Source organism: Monodelphis domestica, chromosome 4 (assembly GCF_027887165.1).
Source record: "Monodelphis domestica isolate mMonDom1 chromosome 4, mMonDom1.pri, whole genome shotgun sequence".
NCBI lineage: Eukaryota > Metazoa > Chordata > Mammalia > Didelphimorphia > Didelphidae > Monodelphis > Monodelphis domestica.
The window spans coordinates 180527026-180539630 of NC_077230.1; positions in this window are offsets into that span (position 1 = coordinate 180527026).

The following is a 12605-nucleotide window of genomic DNA, read 5'->3' on the forward strand; positions in this document are numbered from 1 at the left end:
CAAAAAAAGATTTATTAATTTAGAGAGTAATGTTGAGAGTGGTCAGGAGGATAGCAAGGTGGAACAGCAAGATGGAGAGCAGTTCCCTGGGAGGACAGCATGAAAGGAAAGGCTGTTCCTCCATGGGGACAGCATGGATGGAGAGGCTGTCCCCCAGACAACATCAGTTCTGGGGTTTACATACACTTTAGATGCTAGGTCCTGGTGTGGACTTGACCAGAGTGTTAGTCCCTCAGGCATTTGGTGGGGTGGGGTGGTCATCTGACTGGGTCCTGCCTGGAGGCATAAAGATTCATTTCTTTGTCCACCTTAAATGTAGAGGACAAAAAAGGGTGAACATCTCAGGATCCTAGGTGGGGTCACTGGGTGTTTCTAGGTTAAGAGTCACAAGGATGCAAAGGCGAGGGAGTTTCCCTGATAATAGTTGGCCTGGGTTTCTGGGGGTACAGTGCCCATGTCAATTTGACCAATGGAATGGGGCGCTCGTCACCCACACAGTAGGGGATGCGGAGCGCCTCATGTTGGAAGATTTGGGCATGCCAGAGAGTCTCGCTCTAAGAGAAATGGGCATGTCCAGGACAAACCTTTCTAGGGAAATGAGCACCATCAGGGCAAGCTCCTTGGGCAGCCTCCTGGTGAGGGCAAATGAGCTTGCCTTAAAGACTTGTCACAGAAAAGGTTTAGAAACTCATTCTTACTCTACGTTGAACCACATATAGCCTATGATTCAATATGGAACCCAAGTAAGGTACTAGTGGAGGAGAAAGTTAATGGCTAAATAAGAGATGGTTGAACTCAAGTTATCTTTCTTGAGGTCCGAAAGCGAACACTGTCTCTCACTGAATCAAGGCTCTCAGTTCTCTGCTAGGTCAGGCTCTCTGTTGTTAGAAACTCATCTCCAAGGCAGCTCTTTTGACTAGAGCAGCTTGTGTGACCCTGAGCAAGTCCTTTAGCCATTTCTTGCTGTTCTCTAAGCCCAAGTCGCATAGAAACCGACCATGGGCTTCCGGAGAGGAAGGTCCCCAGCCGGAGCTCCCTACTTCTAAGAAATCACAGGTGGGAAGAAGCACAGAAACAGAAAGCTCCAGCCAGGAGTCTGCCACACAGTAGGTGGTCTGCAAACATGTATGGAAAGAAATGGCGATATTTTGTATCAAGTTAGCATTTCAGAAAAAATGAGGAAGGAAAAGGAAGGGCAAGTAGCTTTTATGGATGGAGGCATGTAATTTCTGCCTATGAAGCATTCCCTTTGCTCATTTCGTCATGCTTCTGTTTTGCTGGAGTGCAGGGCTTTGATTTTGACCTCTTAGCAGCCCCTGGGTTTTCTCTTTTGGTGCAACTGAAGCAGAATTATTTAGTTTAAAAAATAAAAATAAAAGGGTGGGGGAAGGTCATGAAATTAAAATGAGGCATTGTTTACTAGTGGTCTGAGTTCCATTGCCTTTGAAATGCATCCATTTTCAGCCAATTAGATGTCACTTTGAAGCAGAACCGCCTCTCATCCTTTGGAAACTTGTAGGCTTCTGCCTCACAGGTCATCTTGGCTCTCAGCCTCAGTTGCCTCATCTATAAATTGGGGACAACAATATCTCTCTCTCCCATTTTTATGGAGATGAAGATACTATTTGTAAAACACTTTGCAAATATGAAGGCATACATTTTAGCTCTCTGTGAACTTTGGACATTAAAAAGAATAATAATAGTTATCATTTATGTACAGTATTGCTTTAAAGTTTGCAAAATGCTCTATAAATACTATTAATGTAATATAAAATATATGTGTTATATTATATATAATAATATTAAAATATAAAATAATAATAAAACCCTGGAAAGGGTTGTAATTATTTCTCATTTTATGGATGAGGAAACTGAATCACGTAGCATTTAAGTGACTTGTCTAGGGTCATATAGCTAGTAAGTATATGTGAGGCTACATTTGAACTCAGGTCTTCCTGACTCCAGGTCCAACACTCTATCCACTGTGTTCCATGACTTCTTGATTCTACATGACTGAAAATATGTGTTTTTCTTCACATAGGAAAACACTGCCCTGGTCCTGGAAGGTAATACCCAGGAAACTTTTTTTTCAGTAGTAGTAACCAGTAGAAAGAGTGCTCTTCTTTCTTTCCCTTTATCCAATCATCACTTAAAGATGAAAATTTGGAGGGCAGCTGGGTTGCTCAGTGGATTAGGAGCCAGGCCTAGAGACAAGAGGTCCTAGGTTCAAATCTGACCTCAGACACTTCCTAGCTGTGTGACCCGGGGCAAGTCACTTAACCTCCATTGCCTAGGAACCAACACACAGTATTGACTCCAAGACTTAAGGTTAGGGTTTAAAAAAAAAAAAGATGAAAATTTGATGCGAAGATTTAAGAATATGGTTTATTCAATGACTGTTGCTGAATATTATTTCTTTATTTAATCTTAGAGTCTATCTTGATTGACTACTAAGAGGATGTAATCTAGTAAAATGGAAGAAACATTGACCTTGTAGTCAGCAGACCTGGGTTTAAGTCTGGACTTGGGTAATAACTTGCCACGTGATCTTGGACAAATCATTTCATGTCTCTGAGGCTCAGTTTTTTCATCTGAAAAATGGGCATAAAAATAATCTCATTTTCTGTCTCACAAAGTTGTTTTGAAGACAAATAGGATAATATCCATGAGGATCTTTGGAACCTCAGTGTGCTAAATAAAAATTATATGTTATTGTTACTGTTTCCTGGGAAGAGGTAGTGTGGTGTAGTGAGAAGAGCTGTGGATATGAGGATCATATTTTGGTTCTGACCACTCAGGTAGGGTGACTTCACCTTTCTAAGCCTCATTTTTTTATCTGTAGAATGGGGAGAATAATGCCTATATTAACAACTTTATGAGATTGTTGTAAGGAAAGTGTTTTGTGAACTGTAAAATGCTATATTAATAAGACAGAGATTATATAATTTCATGCTCAATTTATGTGTTTTATGCTTCTGTTTTGACCATTATTTTGGCTAGCTTTTTCATTTGCTATTAATATTTTAATTATGATTTTTATTTCTTCCTGTGTCCTAAGGCTATTTGAAGCAAAAACATAATTTTATAAATTGAATGAATAGATATGGTTCACTTCAGAAAGGAAACAAAGAATGATAGGAGGAAAACATGATAATTTCTGCAATGGTTATAAAGCTATTTCCTATTTTCAACCAAGATCTGCTTACATAGAAAATGCTATGAATACTAGAACATAGCTTTGCTTCCTAAAACAGTAAGTTCTAATATGTATCTGCATATCTCTTTACCCATCTATTATCTATTCATCAATGTTATCTGGGACACATGCTTTTATAAGGGAATCCCCCCAAATCTTCCTGATTCCCGGTACTCTGGGGGTCAGTTCCTACTCAAAAATCATAGCCCTTAACCATTTCCCACTCAAGAGTTTATTTTTATATTTGATCAAATCAAATGAAATCATATAGGAAAAGTGCTTTGCAAACTTTACAGCTCCTTATGTTAGCTATTATTATTAGCAAGCCAGAAGATACATTAGTTCAGACAAAAGACTCTTAATCAAATAGTCTGCTAAATAATGTGACAAGAGAAGATTTTTTTCCCCCATGTACATGCAGGGTATATGCTTCTGCTGGGAACTCTGTCACTACTAGGGACAGGCACACAGGTAAAGAACATACATGATGAGAGATCATTCATGGATGACACATGGGAACATTTATGGTCAGGAAAACAGATCTTTGGTGCCACATGGTTGCCAATGTCTTCTAGTGATGTCGTCCTGCTGCTCTCCCCTGCTCATGTCATCTCTTTTGGGAGTCGATTTACTAGCTGGTCACTCCTGGGCAGTGGGGTGCTGTGCATCCTTTGGCTGAATGGTTTCTCTCTGCCATCAGTTTTCAGGTTTCACTATGGCCAACCACATTCTGGCCATACTGGCTGCCATTGAGTAGTGATTAGACAGTCTTCTGATAAGCTCAGAGTAACGATTCTCTACATGGGGCCAAACAAAGAATAAGAGCTCTGCTGATTGCCTCCAGGCTGAGGTGAACCCTTTCCTTTTAACTCCCTGTGTGTAGGTCTGAATCAAAGTTCCTTTCCCCCAAACAATCTGACTTTGGTTTGGATATTCCTTGTAACTCTCGTGGGCATCCTATGCCCCTAAAAAGCCACTTTGGGAAGTTTTGCCAAAACAAAACTCTATGAAAGCGTCAGGGCTGCCGGACTAGTTTTTCCTTCACTCTTTTGCAAAGAAGTACAAGCAAGAGCAAAGAAAAATGAAGGTAAAATTATTTTCTCACTCCCTTCTGGACCAGATTCTTTTCATTATTATTGTAATATATCAATAGTAAAATACAGATAGATATAGGTGTTTGGTGCTGCACTCTGGCCAGAAAAAAAAACCTTAATTGTACCACCAATGGTGATGGGATAATGGATTGAGCTCTGTGCCTGGAGTCAGGAAGGCCTGAGTTCAAATCCAGCTTCAGATGCTTACTAGCTATGTGACCCTGGGCATGCTACTTAATGTCTGTTTGTCTCAGTATCTTCATCTGAAAATTATTGTCACAGTACCTGCCTCCTAGAATCAATACTGTGTATTGGTTCCAAGGCAGAAGAATGATAAGGGCTAGGCAATGGAAGTTAAATGACTTGTCCAAGGGCACATGGTAGGAACTATTTGAGGCCAAATTTGAACCTAGGACATCCTAATTGCCCTCCTCTGCCTTACTTTTACAAGTCCTCCAGGTGCCTAAGGTTATAACAAAGATATATATTTTTTCTAAAGTTTTACCTTCTGTCTCACAGTCAATACTGTATATTGGTTCCAAGCCAGAAGAGCAGTAAAGGGCTAGGTAATGGGGGTTAAGTGACTTGCCCAGGGTCACATAGCTAGGAAGAGTCTGAGGTCAAATTTGAACCCAGGACCTCCCATATTTGTGTCTGGCTCTCAATCCACTGAGCCACCCAGCCGTCTCACAAAGACATTTTAATAAAATAGCAATGTAATAATAGTAATCATAAAATATCCTTTCCTTGCTCCATAAATTTTGAGTCCATTTCCCAAACAATCATACGCACTCCATTAATAGGAAGAATTCCTGAAGAGAACTTCGCTATGTGGTCAGTGCTTGTGATTAGGCCACCTCTAGAGAAGGGGTACCCGGCCACCCCCCCAGTCCCACACACTCACAGGGAATTTATATGGTGAAGGCTTCCACAAATGGGAGGAAGATTCATGACTTCTGATGCTAAAATTTGCCAGTGTTGTTTTTTCCTGATGTCAGTTGTGCTACTTTTTGCAGTCCCTGCTACCCATTGAGCTTCAGCAGGTTTGGCATCTCCTCTGCCCCCTCCTGAGCATGTGTGTTTCTCCAGCTGGTCTTTTAACTCCCCAGCTATTTTTGGACTCACCTGTCTAACATTAACTAGTGAAACTGTGGTTGGTTAGTAATCCCCTTCCCTGCAGGGCAGGATTTGTTGACTGGCTCTCTTAGCTCCTTTCCTCATTCACTGGGGAGTGCTGTGGTTAATAAGCCTCTCTGTGTGCGTGCATGTGCTTATAGCTCTTTCTCTGAATTTCCTGCTGTGCACACTTAATTCTCTTTGGAATCACCTGCTACTCTGTCCATTATTTACCGCAGATGCTGGGCTCTGTGGGCTTTTCAGGGAAGACCAATACCTCTCACTGAGCCCTTTACAGGGATGCTCACTCACCTTTGGTGTTCACCAGTCTCCTCACTCTCACCCGTGGCTTCAAGGAGACGTGGTCTAAACTCTACATGCTTCAGTTTCCTCATCTCTAGAATGTTATAATAATAGCTCGCATTTTCCATTTCTTTGCTACTTTAAGGTTTATAGAATGTATTTCTCATGACAATCTTGTGATGTAAATGATGAAGGTATTACTTTCCCCTTTTTGTAGATTTTATAGATAAAGAAATTGAGATTTAAAGAGATTTATTAACTTGCCCAAAGCCCCATAACTAGTGAGTACCAGAGTTGAGATTCAAACACATATTTTCTGATGCTGGGTTCAGTTTCCCTTTATTACCCTCATGTGACTCTGCATTGTATTATAACAATGGATCCTAGAAAGATGTGTGTAAAGTACTTCATAACTATAAAGCATCATAAGTTATTATTAGGAATCCTCTGTAGAAGTCCCGAGTTCCGAAAGGCCGTGCTAGAGATATGTTCTATCAGACTGGAAAGGCCACAAATATAAGTCTGGAAACAGATTGCATTTATTAATTCCAGACTAGGTAATTTCAAAGAAGCTCATTATGGGAAGACTGATCATCAGATGACTGAGTAGTTTTGGCCAAAGCACCTCATAAAATCCTCCAAAGCATGGATGGAGGGGGGAGTAATCACACAGACAAAATCACAGATCTCTCAAGGATTACCCCATCCTCAGGAATGTATATGGATGAATGGCCAGCTTTCTGACGACCAGGTATGGAGTTTGTCTTGTTGTGAAAACTTGATTGAACCTGCAACTTTTGTCCTTGCTCCTTTGATTGTAAGCCAAACTGTATACTGAGAACTGTATCTTGAGCTCTTACGAAGTCTGTGACTTTCGGAACCCTTGTATAGAGAACAGAAACAGACACCACTGATTTTACCCAGCTAATTAAAGTCATGGATCCAGATGTTCAATCTAGGTCATTGAGCACCTGGGAAGAAACAATATCAAGGGCCTTGCATATAGTAGGCACTCAATAAATGCAGCCTCAGCTAAGTTGGAAACAGAGCAATTGGGAAAACAACTTTTATTTTTGAAGAGATTCTAAGAGAGTTTGTCCTTTCTGCCTGTGTCTTTATGTGTATTTCCGAGTATTGCTCATCCCTATGCACAACATGGGAGCACGTTACAGCTCATTTGACTGGAGTCATCTTTCCTTTTCTGTGAAAACTCTCTGAAAGGTGCCTTCCAGGTGCTGCTAATGACTAACTGGGTGAGGAGGTCTCTGTGAAGCTGTTTGCATCAGTGAGATTTCTGATTTCTTTCATGTTGTCCCTAGCCATACTCTGCTGCTTGTGTGAACTGAGTGGAGAGGCTTTTGGTATAGCATCTCTCTTAATCCTGGAACCTCCTGGCAGGGCTAAGAGGGTCCAGGACTAAGGGTAGATTGAATTGAATCCAATTAGCATTTATTGAACACTGCCTATGTATCTGGTGACTATGCTTGTTGCTGGGGATCCATAGATAAAAACAGCCCCTGCCTTCATGATTCTTCCTGTCTATCAGATATTAGTAACTTAAATTGGGAGGCAGTGTGGCACCAGGGGAAGAGTTCATTTTCAATCTCTGTCTCTCTGTCTCTCTCTTCCTTCCTTCCTTCCCTCTCTCCCCCCCTCTCCCCCCCATCTGAATTCCTGGTTTCAAATGCCCTTTTGATGCTACCTATCTGTGATCTCAGGTAAAGTTGCTTAACCCCCTGTGCCTCATTTTCTTCAGTTGTAAAATAAGGGATTGAACTAGATGGCTTTGGTGCTATCAAGATCTACAGTCTTTAAAGTATACCCATGATTTTGCCTGCATTTTATAATTCAATCTGTACAACTACCCTGAGATGTGTTAAAATTATTATATGGTTGGACTTAATATTTAATTTGGTGGTTGCCAGGGATTTAATTACTAAATCCCAAAATGAATTACTAAAGTAGAATGGAATTTGTGATAGCTTTATTTACAATAGAGGGAAGATATTAAGGAGAGAGAGAGAGAGAGAGAGAGAGAGAGAGAGAGAGAGAGAGAGAGAGAGAGAAGCAGAGAGAGAGAGAAAGACAGAGAGAGAGAGAGAAGCAGAGAGAGACAGAGACAGACAGAGAGAGAGAGAGAGAGAGAGAGAGAAGCAACGAGAGAGAGAGAGAGAGAGAGAGAGAGAGAGAAGAGAGAGAGAGAGAGAGAGAGAGAGAGAGAGAGAGAGAGAGAGAGAGAGAGAGAGAGAGAGAGAGAGAGAACTCCAGCTTCCTCTAAGCCAGGTAGAAATTCTAAGGCCCTAATCAGGGAAAAGGAGTCTCAAGACGATGGGCCTTTCTCGGAGGTTCACACCTCCAGAAAGGCAGGGAAACTAAGTCAGTCTTTCACTCACCACAGTGACCGTTTAAAAGGAAAAGCAGTCTGAGGTCTCCTGCATGAGGTGCTCATTGAGTTCCACATCCAAGTGTCTTCAATCCAAGTCTGTGTGTCTGTCTTCCAGTCTCTCCTCCTAGTGACTCTTCTTCACTCCAAGCTCGAGAGACTGATCCAGTCAGAGGATCTTTCGATTCATGTGTGCCTCTGTTTCCTCTATTTAAAGATCTTTTTCTCTTGTGTCACCTCCCCTAAATTTTATGTCTGCCAATCACAACAGACACTCCTCTCCAGGACTGCCCACTCAATGTATGAAATGGATGTTCACACCTTTTGTAGTTAGTTATACCTTTTGTAGTTAGTTACTTTTTTGAGGATTAAAATGGGTAGATCTACTTCAAATACTGAGTTAACACTTTTGGGGATTAAAATCTAAAAATAGACTGAGGATTACAATTCAATCTTCCCAATAAAGGAAGAGCTAAATACCTTCATTGTTATAATCAGGGGATTAGAATTTAATCTTCACAGATGTTAAGGACAGAAGAACATAGCTCTAGAACTGGAAGGAAGATCTGATGGCCATCTTGGCCAATCCCTTCATTTTGCAGCTGAAAAAACTGAAGCCCAGGCTAGTTAAGTGATGTGCCCAACATCATCTAGACAGTAAGCAATAGAAGTGGGAATTGAACCCATGTTTTCCTGACTGCCATTCTGGAGCTCCATTCACTTAGCAGAGATGCCTCCTCTCTTTGATGCTGATTAAGCCCCTCTGGACAATGTCCTCCCTCTCTGCCCAGGAATAGGTGGCAAAGGTAGGGAAATGAAGGGAGAGATCTACCAGTTTGACAGCAGGGGATGGAGCAATGGCAATGGGACAGAGAAGAAGTTCTTCTAAGCTCTTGAAGGGCTTGAAATTGCTATGATCATAGATATCACAGCATCCAGATCTTTGAGAGCAGAGGGACAAAATGGTGTAATGGGGTAAGCCCTGGACTGGGATCCCAGACCTTAGACCATGGCTCTTCTATCCACTTCCTGTATGACCACAGGCAAGTGACTGCTTCTCTGGTGTTATTTCTCCATTTGTCAAATTAAGGGACTGGACTAAATCAGGCATTCTTAACGTGGGATCTGTGAACTTGTTTTTAAAAATACTTGGCAACTCTTATGTCAGCATAATTGGTTATCTTTATAATCCTACAAATTTTGACCTGGATCTTGTGTCAGGCATAATGAAGATGATGGTTTAGTAGGAAATGTCTGACATGCTGACTCCCAGAAGCTCCCTGAGGACCTTTTCGTTATACAGGCCATATTTCTATCTATTCAACACCTTTGAGTATGTGGCAATCATGGCTACCCTGAGGAGGAAACAGAAGAAACTATTTTGCAATCCTTCTCTGGTCAGCATCATATTTGGTTGAAATGACTGGAGAATATATTGAGTCAAATATTTGGAAGGAAGAACCCCAGAAAAAGTATTTCACTTTAACTAATTTGGTAGTTTTCACAGCTTAGTTGAGGAAAGATTTTTAGGAACAATTTTTGCATTTTCCAGTTTGATGTGAACCTGCCTTGTTACTCTTTGGTTCAATTCAAGTGTTGGATGGTACCATGAAAGATGGAAGAGAAATATAAACCATTATCTCTGCCTGCAATAAGCTTATAATCATAAACTTACAGGGGGAAAAGAGTAATAGGTGAAAAGGAATATAAGATTAAGATGTTAGATGAAAGACACAAAAACTAAGGACAGGAGACAGAATGGAATGGTGGAAATATGGGTTAAATATGAAATCAAAAGATCTTCGGTTTCAAACCTAGTTCAGCCATCCATCCTCAGTATGACCTGGAATGAGTTGATTTTTGATATAGGGCTAGAAGTAACCTAAGAGACCATCTAGGTCAATCATTACAATTTACAGAGGAGGATACTGAGACTCAGAAAGGTAAAGTTACTTTCTCAGGGTCTCACATATAAGAAGTAACAGAGCCAGGATATGAATCCATTTATCTTCTCTAGTCCTTAGGATCCTTATCTATAACTTGAGAGGTTTGGAATAGATGGCCTTGAACATCCCTTTCAGTTCTGAACCTAGAACCTATAATCATCTGAGTGTAAGCGTTCTGAAAAGAGCTGAAATTGTTTGGGGAGGTTTCCTAGAGAACAGACTTGGATAGAGCCATGAAAGTTAAGATTTAAATCTCTACATCAGAGGTATCAAATGCATGGCTACGGTGTACTCAAGTACACCAATCCAGATCAAATTGTGATTGGGAAATATTCAGTGAAATAAAAATACAACACGATGACAATAATAATTAATTGGTGGTTTTCTAGGTCAATATGTAGCCCTCAGGGATCTGTTTTTATTTGAATTTGACACTACTGCTCTCATGTTCACTTGACTTAGAGATACATACATAGTAGAATTTTGAAGCAACTTAAACTTGGTCCTGGGGAAGGTTGTCCAGTGTGTTCTTCAGCTAGGCACTCATTATTATGTACACTGTTTTGTTTAGTATTGGAGGAGATATGAAGTTTGGATAGACACATTCCATGCCATTATGGAGTACATGGTTTAGTGGAAGGGTAGAATTGTATTACTACAATCCACAACACATATGTGCATTAAGAAGGCAAAAGCAAAGTCTTATGGGAGGATGAAGAGGACATCATTACAGGAAAGTAGGATGAGGGGGAAGAGGTGCTATTTAAGTTGGGCTAATGAAAGAGACGTTGCTTATTTTCAGTCATATCTGACTCTTTTTGACTCCATTTGGGGTTTTCTTTGCAAAGACACCAGAGTTGTTTGCCATTTTCTTCTGTAGTTCCTTTTACCATTGAGGAAACTGAGGCAAATAGGACTAAGTGGCTTGCTTAGGGTCACATAGTTAGTAGGTACCTGAGGACAGATTTGAAAAGAAAAAACAGGGATTCAGTAGATCAAGGGAAAGGAAGAAGACACTTGAAGTAGTGGAACAGCATGTTTTAAGGTAGTGAGCCAGAAGGGTGCCTGGAAACTATCAGGGGATAGAAAGTTCCCTATCTGACTGGAGCATATAGTGTGCGGAGGGTAGTGATGAGAGAGATTAGAAAGCCAAGGTACCACTTGATGATGTAGAGTCTTGATTGTCAAGATGAAGGGAATTTGGAATTTATTTGGGAGACAATAGAGAATCACTGAAGATTTTTGAGCAAAGGAGAGTCATGGATTATTATGGAAAGAAAAGGAAGGGTGGAGTGTAGTGGAGAGAGTGGATGAAGGAAGCCTGTTAAGCTATTGTAATAGTCCAGAGTATCTACTCTATTCTGCAGTATTGTGTGTTGAGGGAGTTGAAAGTAAGATCAATATGAGAATTTTGGTGGGGTTTGAGGGTGGAGATGGATGGAAATTGGTGATTGATTTGCTATAAGAACGGTTGGGAGGGAAATGAGTCCAAGGTGATGAACATGGGTGACTGGGTGAATGGAGGTGCCATTGTTCTGGGTGGCTGATTTTACTGTCTGTCTTATGTGATTGCTGTGATTGGCTCACAATTCAAGGTGTCATTCATGTTCCAGTTTTTTCTTAGAGAAGTAAAGTGGCTAAGTGATAAGTCTAAATCCCTGTGTGAGATTGGATCTATTTATTACTTATTATCTACTGAAAGTGCCAGAGTAACCAATATTTTGCCAGATTCCTTTCTTAAGTAGAAGAAACACTTGTATTAAGTGTGAGTCATTCTAGCCCTTCATGCTTGCATATTAACAGTTAATAGTTTCATTTAAAATAGTCTCTTAATTGGCCTATTTAAAAGTTCAATTGTTTTTTCTTCCTTTTTCATAACTTTTGCAAGAAACCTTACTGAGTTTCCCCCCTGTAGCACCCTAAGATAATGGTAGCTTCCTCCAAGGTCACAATCAGGATAATTCTTATGGGATTCTAGTCACCTCCCAAGGTTTCTAAATGGGTGACATCCTCAGGCTAAGAGAGGCTACCCAGGATAAGCTCCCCATTCAGATAACAGCTGCCTGTATCTAAGGCCGATGAGGTCACTGAATATATGCCAAGGTCAAAACTTCTCCAGAGACCTCAATAACGAGTCTAGAAATATTAGCCATATTTATCCAGACCAACCAGCACTCCTGAAATCTTCAAGGCCAGATTCAATGCAAACCTTTATGCTAGCAGGGAGGATTTTTCTCTATGTAATCAAGGGCAATTCAGACTCAAATTACATTCTGCCAAAGTCTTATTGCTAAAGAGTGCTCTGCCAGAGATTGATTCACTGCTGACTGTGAAGACGTGGGAGCTGATGAGACATGAACACTGATCGGAGACCTGGAAAGAACATGAGACAATTGAGTTCCAGTGCTTGTGATGTCCTTCAGCAATCCCCCCTTGTCACTAAGTTATGAAATGGACTCTGTTTTTTTACCCCTTACTCATGTGCTTGTAACACTACATAACCATTTCTTTTGAGAGAATTTGCTGCTAAATGTTGGGGAAATGAACAGGAGAGACTCATTAACTCT